The 11,061-nt window shown below is 40.8% G+C and overlaps 1 protein-coding gene across 8 annotated transcripts in view; it reads left to right on the top strand.

Annotated features, from left to right (window-relative positions):
- The first annotated feature begins 3,839 nt into the window (after nt 1–3,839).
- Nucleotides 3,840–11,061, top strand: part of unc13d (unc-13 homolog D) — a 66,834-nt gene continuing 59,612 nt past the window's right edge. For 3 of the 8 annotated variants that reach the window (XM_062973970.1, XM_062973961.1, XM_062973962.1), the window contains exon 1: nt 3,840–4,201. The gene's annotated coding sequence lies outside the window, so the exon portion shown is untranslated. Of the gene's footprint in view, nt 4,202–4,367; nt 4,392–9,618; nt 9,867–10,272; nt 10,355–11,061 lie in introns of those variants that run through there. The other 5 variants (XM_062973968.1, XM_062973965.1, XM_062973969.1 and 2 more) reach the window with 4 other exon arrangements.

The raw sequence follows: 11,061 nt of genomic DNA, 5'->3' as shown, positions 1-11,061 counted from the left end.
AAAAGAAAGCGTGAGTACAAAGGGATCCTCAAAGACCATCTAGATGGTCTTATAGGACCACAGGTAATGAAAGTGACCTCCAAAAGCCATCTAGATGGTCTCATAAGACCATAGATAAGGAAAGGGATCCTCAAAGACCATCTAGATGGTTTCATAAGACCATAGGTAAGGAAAGGGGCCCCCAAAGGCCATCAAGACAATCTCATAAAACCATAGCTAAGGCACCCTCAAAGGCCATTTAGACGGTCTCATAGGACCACAGGTAATGTAAGTGACCTCTAAAAGCCACCTAGATGGTCTCATACGGCTGTAGCTAAGCAAAGAGACCTCCAAAGACCAGGTAGACTTAGGCCAACCCTAAGTCTAAAGTTTAGGACAGGGGCCAGGTAAATGACCTTGGAGGGCTGCATCTGGCCCCCGGGCCTTAGTTTGGAGACCCCTGGTTTACGCTTTATATAACATGTTTATGATTACATATCAAGGTAAACAAGGAAATACTGTTTTCAGCAGCAGTCTTGTGTAAATGTCTTCTCACTCTTCCAGCCCTATCGCATGTAAACAATTTCATTGTCACTGTGGCATTTCCCCTACAAAACAGTACAAAAGTTTTGTGACAATGAATTATATTGCATGCCTTGAGGTGTACTTGCACCTTAAAACCTCAAATGTTATTTTTATTGGCAAGCTAAAAATGTTAGTTTTGCAAACAACAGAGAAATCATGAAATAAGCCAATCTGAGACTTGCTGAATTACCTCTGGCCAACTTGTTAGCCACACAGCTTGACAAGAATTCTCAAACTCAGTTTTCCATACCCAAATATAAATAAAGTAGTCCTATTTGTGGGCAAGAGTATTACTTTTCATTCTACTTCGTGGTGTCTGTGAAATTGCACATATGGGTTTTGTGCACAGATGCAAGACAGCTCAGAATTCTCTATAACTTTAAGAAAGTCTTGCTGCTAGCCCTACCGAATCTGCCCTGGAGGATATAGCCATCAGGTAGGGCTAGCACCTCAGTTCCCTTTGTGCTCTCTGTGCAGATCACCCTTATCTTTGTTTCCATATGATAAACTGACATTACCCTTCTAGCCAGGGTGATTTCCCGGTGTCATATGTATCAGAATGTCATTTTACAGCTTTTTTCCAGAATCCTACTCCTCCATACTTAGAATAAAACTTTCCCTTGCATGTTATCCTGACATGAAAATGTAGTGCACTTAATGGCCTTTGTTTCCTGATGTGACCCACCTTGTGACATTCAGTACGGTACTTGGAGCTGCAGGTCGTTTGCCACATCCCCACACTTTTGGATCCAGCACTTCTTCCTTGAACCAAGCCACTATTGCACTATTGACACAATGCAGCCTATTTTTAACTCTCTCCCACAACTTCAGAAATTGCACTTGGGTCCTGGCATTCGCCTGAAGCTTCCTTGTATGATGACATCGGTATCATTGTCAGAATGGCTAGGACCATCTAGCATCAAGGAATATCTGAGTCAAAAAAGTTACAGAGACTACACAATATTCTAATTGTAACTACAATTTAAGAAAATTTAGAAAATGGTTGGGCTTTTAATCGCTTTTGTTGTTTGGTTCCAAAGATCATATTTACACACACAACATAAACATGTTGTCTCTCAGGACATGTGATTGGTGTGGTCCTGCTGGTAGTGTTTTTGCCTATCCCTTTGACAAGGAAATGAGTCAGGAGAGAGAGGTGAGACTTTCTCCTGCCTTGGAGATAAAGGCATACATGGAGCTGGCCCAGGTAAGTTAACAGCCTTCCCTTTATTACTGTCTTATCTCCCCCTACTACCCCACCCACTGAATGTACTTGAAATTTCTGTGTATTAGGCAAAGAGTTCTCCCGAAAACAATGGAAGGACTGAAAAGTGCAAGAAGAAAATGCAGTCTGCGTGAAAGGATAGGCAACTAGCAATGGGTGGGACACGTTTCAAGTTTACAGCATGACAGATTGCTAAACAGAAAAGGACGTTTAGGTTATCAGATGTCATAGACACTCTGGATAATTATAGTGTCTTCAGTGTGGGAAATTCAGCTTTTCCCTATGATGGTGCATCTTCCCAATGTATTGTTTACAACCCCCCATCATTCTAACCAATATGTCAACAGGAAGAGGAATATGGGAGTTGTATATCACTAGGTCGAAGAATAGTGTTATAATGCTACCGTACCTTGTCCACTTTCAACATTATTTTAAAAGTTCTTATTTGAGATGGGATGCTTTGCCCCACAGTCTTCAACTGATTAAAAATGGTTTAGAAACTGCTGCTACCAGGACCACAAAATCAGTTACACAATCTAGATTAGTCTGTGGCTAACAGGTACACTGCAAAAGACATTTTACAGTCAGCAAACTATTTAGAAAGCTGTATTTGCTTAATGCATAGGCCCTGTCCTATGCATTCCAGGGTCCATTGTTTTAGGATGGAGTTGTGACTGTAGTACAAGATGAACTGTGTGTTAAACACAATCTGGAGTTAATTTTTTGTTAGTGTAGTTATTGTGATTGCCAAAAGAAAGGATTGATGAGGAGCAAACAAACGATTGAAGACCAGGGTCAAAAACTGAATTTTATCATGGGGCGTTCACAGTAAAAGAGAATTGCACAATCCCAGCACTAAATCCTATTCAGAACATTTAAAAGAGGAATATGCAGAGAAGTGTGGCTTAATATACTGAACACCTGATTGGTTCCAGTCCTGACTGGTCATTCTTACAGTTAGGTTCCTTCTTTTTTTATCTTTTTTCTACTGTGAACATTCTGAAATAGTCCAGTAAAGCAATGAACCTGAACCTAGTTACTATAAGCCAGCCAAATACATGGCATTGTTGAAATTCTTCTTTTAATGTAAAAATTCACAGGGAGTGCCCTGAATACAGTAGTTTCTTAGTTTTTCTCAGAAAATAAAATGGGTGGCCTCACTGACAGAATATTGCAGTGGTTCTCAACCTGTGGGTCCCCAGATGTTTTGAGCTTCAGCTCCCAGAAATCCTAACAGCTGATAAACTGGCTGGGATTTCTGGGAGTTGTAGGCCAAAATACCTGGGGACCCACAGGTTGAGAACCACTGGAATATAGCATTGCTGATATGTAATAATGTGTGACCAACTCAGAGTTAACATTACCAATTATTCCTGGTGTTATTGAACTACAACTCCCAGCAGCAGTTCAATGACATCTGAGGGTCACACAATCCCTTCCCAACTTGACCTTTAGAGTGCTTCTGTACTTTCAGGAGGGAAAGGGGTACTTCTCTCTTGGAAATTATCAGGCATCATGATATTGCCAGCAGCCACAAAACACTTAATAGGGAAAACGATTCCTATATAGGGAGTGTGTGTGTGTGTGCCTAGGTGCCCTTTCATTCTACTCAATTATAGCACAGTGGTTCCACTATATCTGCCATGGCTGTCTATCTGGTATCTGTAGTTTGGGAAAGGACCAGCAGAACTCTCTAGTTGGTAATTCTAATTGCCCCTCATCCATAAGAATGAGCCCAAGGTTATTAAAGTGGAATCCTGTCACTATCATTTTGAAGTATAAATGAGTTCCAGATAATCGAAGCCCCATTCTTGGGCATTTGCAGCTCACACTAACAAAAAAGATGTTTCGTTTAGCTTGTTAGCATGCAAGCAAAAGATTATCTCTTTTCTGAAGTACATACCCTTTAAGTCTGAAGAGTGACTTGCAGTTTTATCAATTTCTTCTACCCTTCCCAAGCATTTGCCCATACAGGAAGCAAGCCAGGGTTGTTTTGCTTTGAAATGTATAAACAGTCTTGCTGAGCACACTGAGCAGGCGTTCCCAACCCTTCAGCTTATTAGGACGCAAAAAGAAATCAAGTGATTTGTATTCACCCATTAGAGGAGGAAGAGCACCCAGTTCAAGCTTAACAAGAGGAATTTGGCACGGCCGAAGACCACACTTCCTGTCAGCAGTGATAGGGTTACTGTCTGCTTTACTATAATCAACAGATAATGCAATAAGAAATTGATTTACATTTCCTCCCTGTTTGGAATGAAATTATATAGTCCACAGGGAGATATCACCACCAACAGAACAGACTCCCAGAGGGAAAGGCAGCAGCTGAGGACAAAGTTTAGCTTGGTATATCAAACTCCCGGCACCTGCTGGATCGAGCATTGCTGAAGCCCAAGAGTTTTCTCTTCCAAGGTAAGTGCTCAGTATGTATATATAGGAAAGAATTGATTTTCATTATTAACATTGGGTATTGTGTGTGTGTGTGTAACTCAACAAGGAACTTCCAAGCCATGCGAGAATAGAGTTATGCCTCAATTAAATGTGGACCATGAAAGAAAAATCCTGCCTTTCCTAAGATAATAGTAATTCCTGTGCAACGTAGGTAAGAGAGTTAACCTGCCTACTTTTTCCTTAATTCAGGAAACTTCTTCCGTCATTAAAGCAATGAACGTTGTTTTTTAATTAAAATACTTTTAAAACCACCCCATCTCCACATGAAAACATAGCTTTTGCCACTTGTGCATCTTTTTATTCCTGATAGATCTGGTTGGTTGGCTGCCTTATACAAAGGAATCTTATTGCATGCTTACCGAGGGATAAGTCTCATTGCGTTAAATAAGGTTTACTCGTTTAGCAACTGCATTAAGGTAAATGGTTTGCAGGTGTAAAGGGGCAACATCTGTATGTAGTTTTCATGTGCCTTTGTAGAGACTCCAGTTAGAATTTGCAGCTGTAAGATGTTTAGCTCAAGTAAAGTCTGTGATGGCATGAATGTATGTGTGTAACCTCATTAATTTCATAGAGTTTTCTTAGGCAAAGAGCACTTAGAGATAGTTTTGACAATTCCTTCCTCTGAAATAGAGCCTGCAGCACTTGGTATTAGTTAACAGTCTTCCATCCAAGTACTAACCAGGACTGACCCTATTCAGCATTCAAGATAAAATCGGATCAAATACTTTTAGGGGATTTTGCATAGTTCCCTAGAAAATTATGGGACAACTCTTATTTGCTATAATTCTTCAGCGTTTTCATACCATTGGTCTGAATTAAGAAATTTCTGTCTATTCCAGAATCCAAAGCCAAATGCCATTTGAGGTGTATTTTCACTTCATGTATGGGAACACAAGCATACCACAAATGAGTTGTAGCAAAGAGGTGAGGTAGTCTATAAAACACATTCCTAGTACTGCAAACAATTCTTTTCTCTATATTTAGCTGCCAGCATTAGTTATTACTTGTGGTAAACATTTGGCATTGAATATTCTGCATGTCAAATGACTTAATACAAATAGTGTGACCCTATGTGTGGCCCCTGGTGGCACAGTACGTTAAAGCGCTGAGCTGCTGAACATGCAGACCAAAAGGTGCCAGGTTCAAATCTTGGGAGCGGAATGAGCGCCCGCAGTTAGGCCCAGCTCCTGCCAACCTAGCAGTTCAAAAACATGCAAATGTCAGTAGATCAATAGGTACCACTCCGGCGGGAAGGTAATGGCGCTCCATGCAGTCATGCCAGCCACATGACCTTGGAGGTGTCTACGGACAACGCTGGCTCTTCGGCTTAGAAATGGAGATGAGCACTAACTCCCATAGTTGGTCACGACTGGACTTAACGTCAGGGGAAAACTGAGAAAAGAAGTCCTCCCTATGTGTTTAGTGCCCACTTCCAGGTCAGTATTTATAGTACTGCAGGCAAGATGTATTTATCTATGTGATAAGAAAATTACTTAATTGAATATTAATAGATTGGCTAAAATATGAAGAGAATGATGCTGGGGAAAATGGAAGGAAAAAGGAAGAGGGGCCGACCAAGGGCAAGATGGATGGATGGTATCCTTGAAGGGATTGGCTTGACCTTGAAGGAGCTGGGGGTGCCGACGGCCGATAGGGAGCTCTGGTGTGGGATGGTCCATGAGGTCACGAAGAGTCGGAAGCTACTGAACGAATAAACAACAAGCTAAAATAAAACAGTGGTATTCTACTATTAAAAGAACCCAGGATAATGGCAAAGATTGTAAGTTTATTTATTTATATATTTATTTTATTTCCAATATTTATATCCCGCCCTTCTCACCCAAAGGGACTCAGGGTGGCTTACAACACTGGCACAATTAGATGCCTATACAAAATCAATCAACAGTACATAAAATCAGTTAAACAATTAAATACAATATAAAATTACAGTATATAAATTTTAAAAATATATATGCTCAGATCTGTTCATATGAGTTGCGATGATATTGTCTTTTGGCGACAAACATCGGCTTCATTCTGAAGCATTTTCTTACACTGTACAGCATATGTGTCAACATATGGATGCTGTCATTCCGGTGTTTTCTAGCTTTTGTTATATTCTGCATGATCAAAGGGTTCTTCCAGATAGGACAAAAGTTCACTAGGCTGAAGTATCTGTTGGCGTTGTCCTTGGCGTGAAGCTTGTGTATCTCTGTGTATAGATCCTGTTGTTCCAGGCTATTTTCTGGCAGTTCGTGGCGTCAGTTGTCAAATTTATTCAACTGTATTTCTTTACAATCCGGAGATGTCTCAAAACAATATTAAAATCCTAGGATTCTAGAGTTGGAAGAGACCACAAGGGCCAACCAGTCCTGCTCCCTGCCATGCAGGAAAACACAATCAAAGCACCCCAGACAGATGGCCATCCAGCCTCTGTTTCAAGGTTTCCAGAGAAGGAGGCTTCACTTTCCTGTGAGGTAGCATTTCCATTGCTGAACAGCTCTTACCATGTTCTCTCCTCATCCTCCTCTGTTTTAATTTTTGAGTTATAGTCCTGTGGTACATTAGTAAAATAGCATTTTTGCATTATACATTGATGACTCTTAAAAAGTTTTTTTAAAAAAATTCAAGGAGGAAAAATTTGCCCTTCAAACCATATGACCACCTCAATGAATCACATCCCAGGTGTTTAAAACGGTTAAAAGGGCCCTACTACACATCCAAGAAGTTGTTACAAACATTCCTCAAAAGAAAAGAAAAAGAAACTTGTACACATAGAGGCAACAGCAACAAGCAAAACTTGGCATTGTGTTGCAGTCTTATGCTTCTTTACACCAGCCTGGAAAGAAAGCTTTGGGTTAAGCTGAAATTGAAGCAGTTCTAAGGGACAGTTTTAATTGATTATATAATTATGTAGATTGATGTTTCATAAAGCTGTTAATGTGTGGAATGAACAGATTCTTCTTCCAAGAATAGGCCGATGGTCAGAAGTATATTTCTGCTCACTGAATGCAATCCCTTCTTTCTTCCTGGAAACTTTCCATAGACCACCAGCCAATAGCATGCGGTCCTTAGACCATCCCTTTGAGTAGCACTGCTGTGTAGACTCCCTCCCAGGCTTCAGTAATGGTGGGTGACCATCAGGTTCCGTTGGACATGAGAGGGTTCTCTTTACTATCAGATAACCTGAAATATAGGTGTGACTCATTATCTGGCAAATGAAGAAATCCCCACCCTCCTATTTCTTCTTGGGTTTTGAAACAAAGTAGACTTCTCTGTTCAAAGGTCCTTTTCCTTCCCATTGGAAAGGAATGGTAATGTTCAGTGTTTTCAGCTAGAACAGGGAATGAAGCAGGTGCGGGACTGGAGCAACACCACGAGAAAAGGTTACACTTGCTGGAGCTTTTTAGCTTGGAAAAGAGTGAAACTCAATAGTGGACGATTCAGGGCAGATAAAAGTAGTACTATTTCACACAGCTCACAGCTAAGTTGTAGAATCCGCCTGCTTTGAGACAAAGGGACGGCTGCTGATTTGAAGGATTTTAAAAGGTGAGATGTGTTCGCAGAAGACAAGCAATGTAGTGGTTTGCGTATTGTATTCACTCTGGAAACCAGGGTTTGATCTATGAGGGAGTAAGTTTGCACTAGAGCACTTGAAACATTTTAAAAGGTGTGTGTGTTTTGGATTACATACAGTGGTCCTCCGCCTGTGGCTCTCCAGGTGTTACACCCTACAATTCCCAGAAATTCCAGCCAGTTTACCAACTGTTAGGATTTCTGGGAGTTGGAGGTCAAAACATCTGGGGACCCACAGGTTGAGAACCATTGGATTAGAACAAGCATGGGCAAACTTCGGCCCTCCAGATGTTTTGGACTTCAATTCCTAACAGACTGTTAGGAATTGTGGGAGTTGAAGTCCAAAACACCTGGAAGGCCGCAGTTTGCCCATGCCTGGATTAGAATCAAACAAAATGTCAGGAAATAGCAAGCAAGACAGTTTGAGTTAACAGAAAAAAAGTTAATTCGACTGGATGGTAAGCAAAAAAAGAATGGAGAAAGCGGAATCTCGCAGCAGAATAATCTAATTTAGTACAGAATATTAAAATGGAGAAGAACGTCAGTTTAACTGGATGAGATTCAAATAGATGCTAGACAGAGCTACCGTGTTTCCCCGAAAATAAGACAGTGTCTTATATTAATTTTTTCTCTCAAAGATGTGCTAGGTCTTATTTTCAGGGGATGTCTTATTTTTCCATGAAGAAGAATTCACATTTATTGAACAAAAAATGAACATTTATTATATACTGTAACCAGCGTAACCAGACAAACTGTAAATCCTATCAAGAATTTCTTGTTACTACCAATATTTCCATGTACAACACTCTATGGTACGTGCATTTACCGATCCTGCATGCTCTGGTGTTCTGTTCGATGGGCATGCTTCCAAACCAAAACTTTGCTAGGTCTTACTTTCGGGGGAGGCCTTATATTTAGCAATTCAGCAAAACCTCTACTAGGTCTTATTTTCTGGGGATGTCTTATTTTAGGGGAAACAGGGTATGTATAAACAGATTATCTGGCAAGCAAAAACCTGTTGTATTCATTTTTGAAGTATTGCACAGTTACCTCACTAATATCTATCTAATACTTTTGATCACAAAATGATGCGAGAAGTACTTCACTTACCAGGCCTCGCTGAGGTAGTTTATGGAGGCAATGGCAAACTGGTCAAGTTTGTCTCTCTTCTTCCTCCATGCAGTCTTTTGTACAGAGCTAGCATATTGACTTCATTGGATCTAATAGCATGCCTAACCTTGGGTTCATACTGTTTTACAGACCAGAATTGAATCACTGTAGTGAGGGGAAAGGCTTTACCTGTTGAGATTTCTAGATAAGCAGCTTTCAGGCTACAGTTTGTCAGAAGAAAAGAAGGAGCCTTCCGAACTGATGGAGCTGACTGAATGCCCTGCAGGTGCATGTGGCAATGTAGTTTAGGAAATGGCAGAGGAACACTTTTTAAAACGACACTGCAGCTGCAATTTGTGAACTATTTGCCCTTTAGAAAGGATAAATGGGACACAGAATTTAAGACTCCCCACACAAATCTGGCCAAGAAAACTCTGTGATAGGTTCGCCATTGATTGAAAAGAGACTGAATGCATACAGTAACAGCACTCCCACTGCAAAAGCATCCAAGATGCATATGAAGAGCCTTCAGGGAAGGAGGACTCAGCGGACATGGGCAACAGGTCTCTCTGATCTCCGCCAATGCAGCAATAACAAGTTAAACCAGTTGGCTGACCTACTTGTCTGGGAAAGCTCACATTCCTAAAAGCTCAGCTTGAGGTGTTTAAGGTCTTTGCAGTCGAGGAGACACACTGAAAGAAAGGAAAAACATAGCGAGGGAGGACATCCAAGCCGGAACATCAGTGAGGAGAATGTGAACCTCCACTTCCACATGTGCTTTAGACTGACTACCTTCTCCCTTCCAAAGGGATTTGGCACTGACCCAAGCCTGTGGAGCAGTTTGGCTGCTGCCAGGCATCATTCAGCATCTGCACAGTTTGGCTTCGGCAAACGTTCTTAGCAATGTTTGAGTAGCACGCAGCAGAAAGAGCACACACAGGTAAGAGGCCCCTGTTTGAGAAGCTGCCCCCTCCCCCTTTCTAGAAATCCCAATGATTTGGTGTAAAAAGAATATATATATGGTTCATTCAGCAAAAAGGGTGTGAGAGTGTGTCACTTATGGAAGCATGGAAGTAAATTTCACGGGAAGACATCTGTTTTGCTGTTTAAAAACATTTGCAGGATTTCAAACTCCACCAGTTCTTCATCAGGTCAGAACATGTTTATAGTAAACCTTACCCTAGGAACTGGGCAGTGATCGATGCTTGATGATTCTGCTGAGAAAACAAGAGATACATTAAATAATTATTAAAGTTAATTAGCTAAATCTGGGTTGGGAAAGGACTCAGATTATTCTGGCACATGGGGAGTTGCTACCAGTTTCCTTAACCTGAAGGAATATAAGGAAAACAACTGCAGCTATTCAGCAGTAGCCAAAGCCCTTTACGCCTGGTGTCTGGTGAATCTGCAAGAACTACTAACTAAAAGGTACAGAAAATGTTTGCCAATAGGAAAGTAGTCTTTTTTAGGCTGATAGCTATGGAGAATGGGTTCCAAACTTCTCTGTATATCATGGATTTATAGGATTTATATATGTGGAAAAGGTGACTCCACTTAAGTGGTATCATCAATCCTTGCTTCCACAACAAGCCCATGGATAAAACGTGAGGTGAAATCTTCTGGACAGGGGCACAAACCGCAAAACCAATGCCACTAGAGTGTTGTTAATTCTTACTTTTCAAAATCCAGTTATCTAATTGTCACAGGGATAGAAAGTGCAGTTAAATCTTCTGAACAGGGGCACAAACAGCAAAACCAATGCTACAGGGGTGTTAATCTTTACCTATGCTATCCAAAGCTGATAGATAGATATCAACTTTTGATAGCATAGGAAAGGATTAAGACCCCTGTAGTGTTTGTTTTCTGTCTGTGCCCCTGTTTAGAAAATGTCACGTCGCTTTCTGTCCCCGTTGGATTTTGAAAAAAATATGGCTTGTTGTGGAAAGAAGGATTGATAATAAAGCTTCAGTGGAGACAGCTTTTCCCCATGATAACTCTTTCAGGAGTGAATTTTCCTTCTGAGGAGTAGATTTCTCTCACTTCCTGTTGTCTCACCCCTGTTCTTAACTATGAGTAGTTTGTAAGTTGGATGTTTGTAACTCAGAGACTGCCTGTACATTTCATACTGCATGTTT

The sequence above is a fragment of the Anolis carolinensis genome, chromosome 2 (assembly GCF_035594765.1).
Source record: "Anolis carolinensis isolate JA03-04 chromosome 2, rAnoCar3.1.pri, whole genome shotgun sequence".
In the NCBI taxonomy this organism is placed as follows: Eukaryota; Metazoa; Chordata; class Lepidosauria; order Squamata; family Dactyloidae; genus Anolis; species Anolis carolinensis.
The sequence above is the reverse complement of the archived record's forward strand: the minus strand, read 5'-3'. Positions and strand labels throughout refer to the sequence as shown.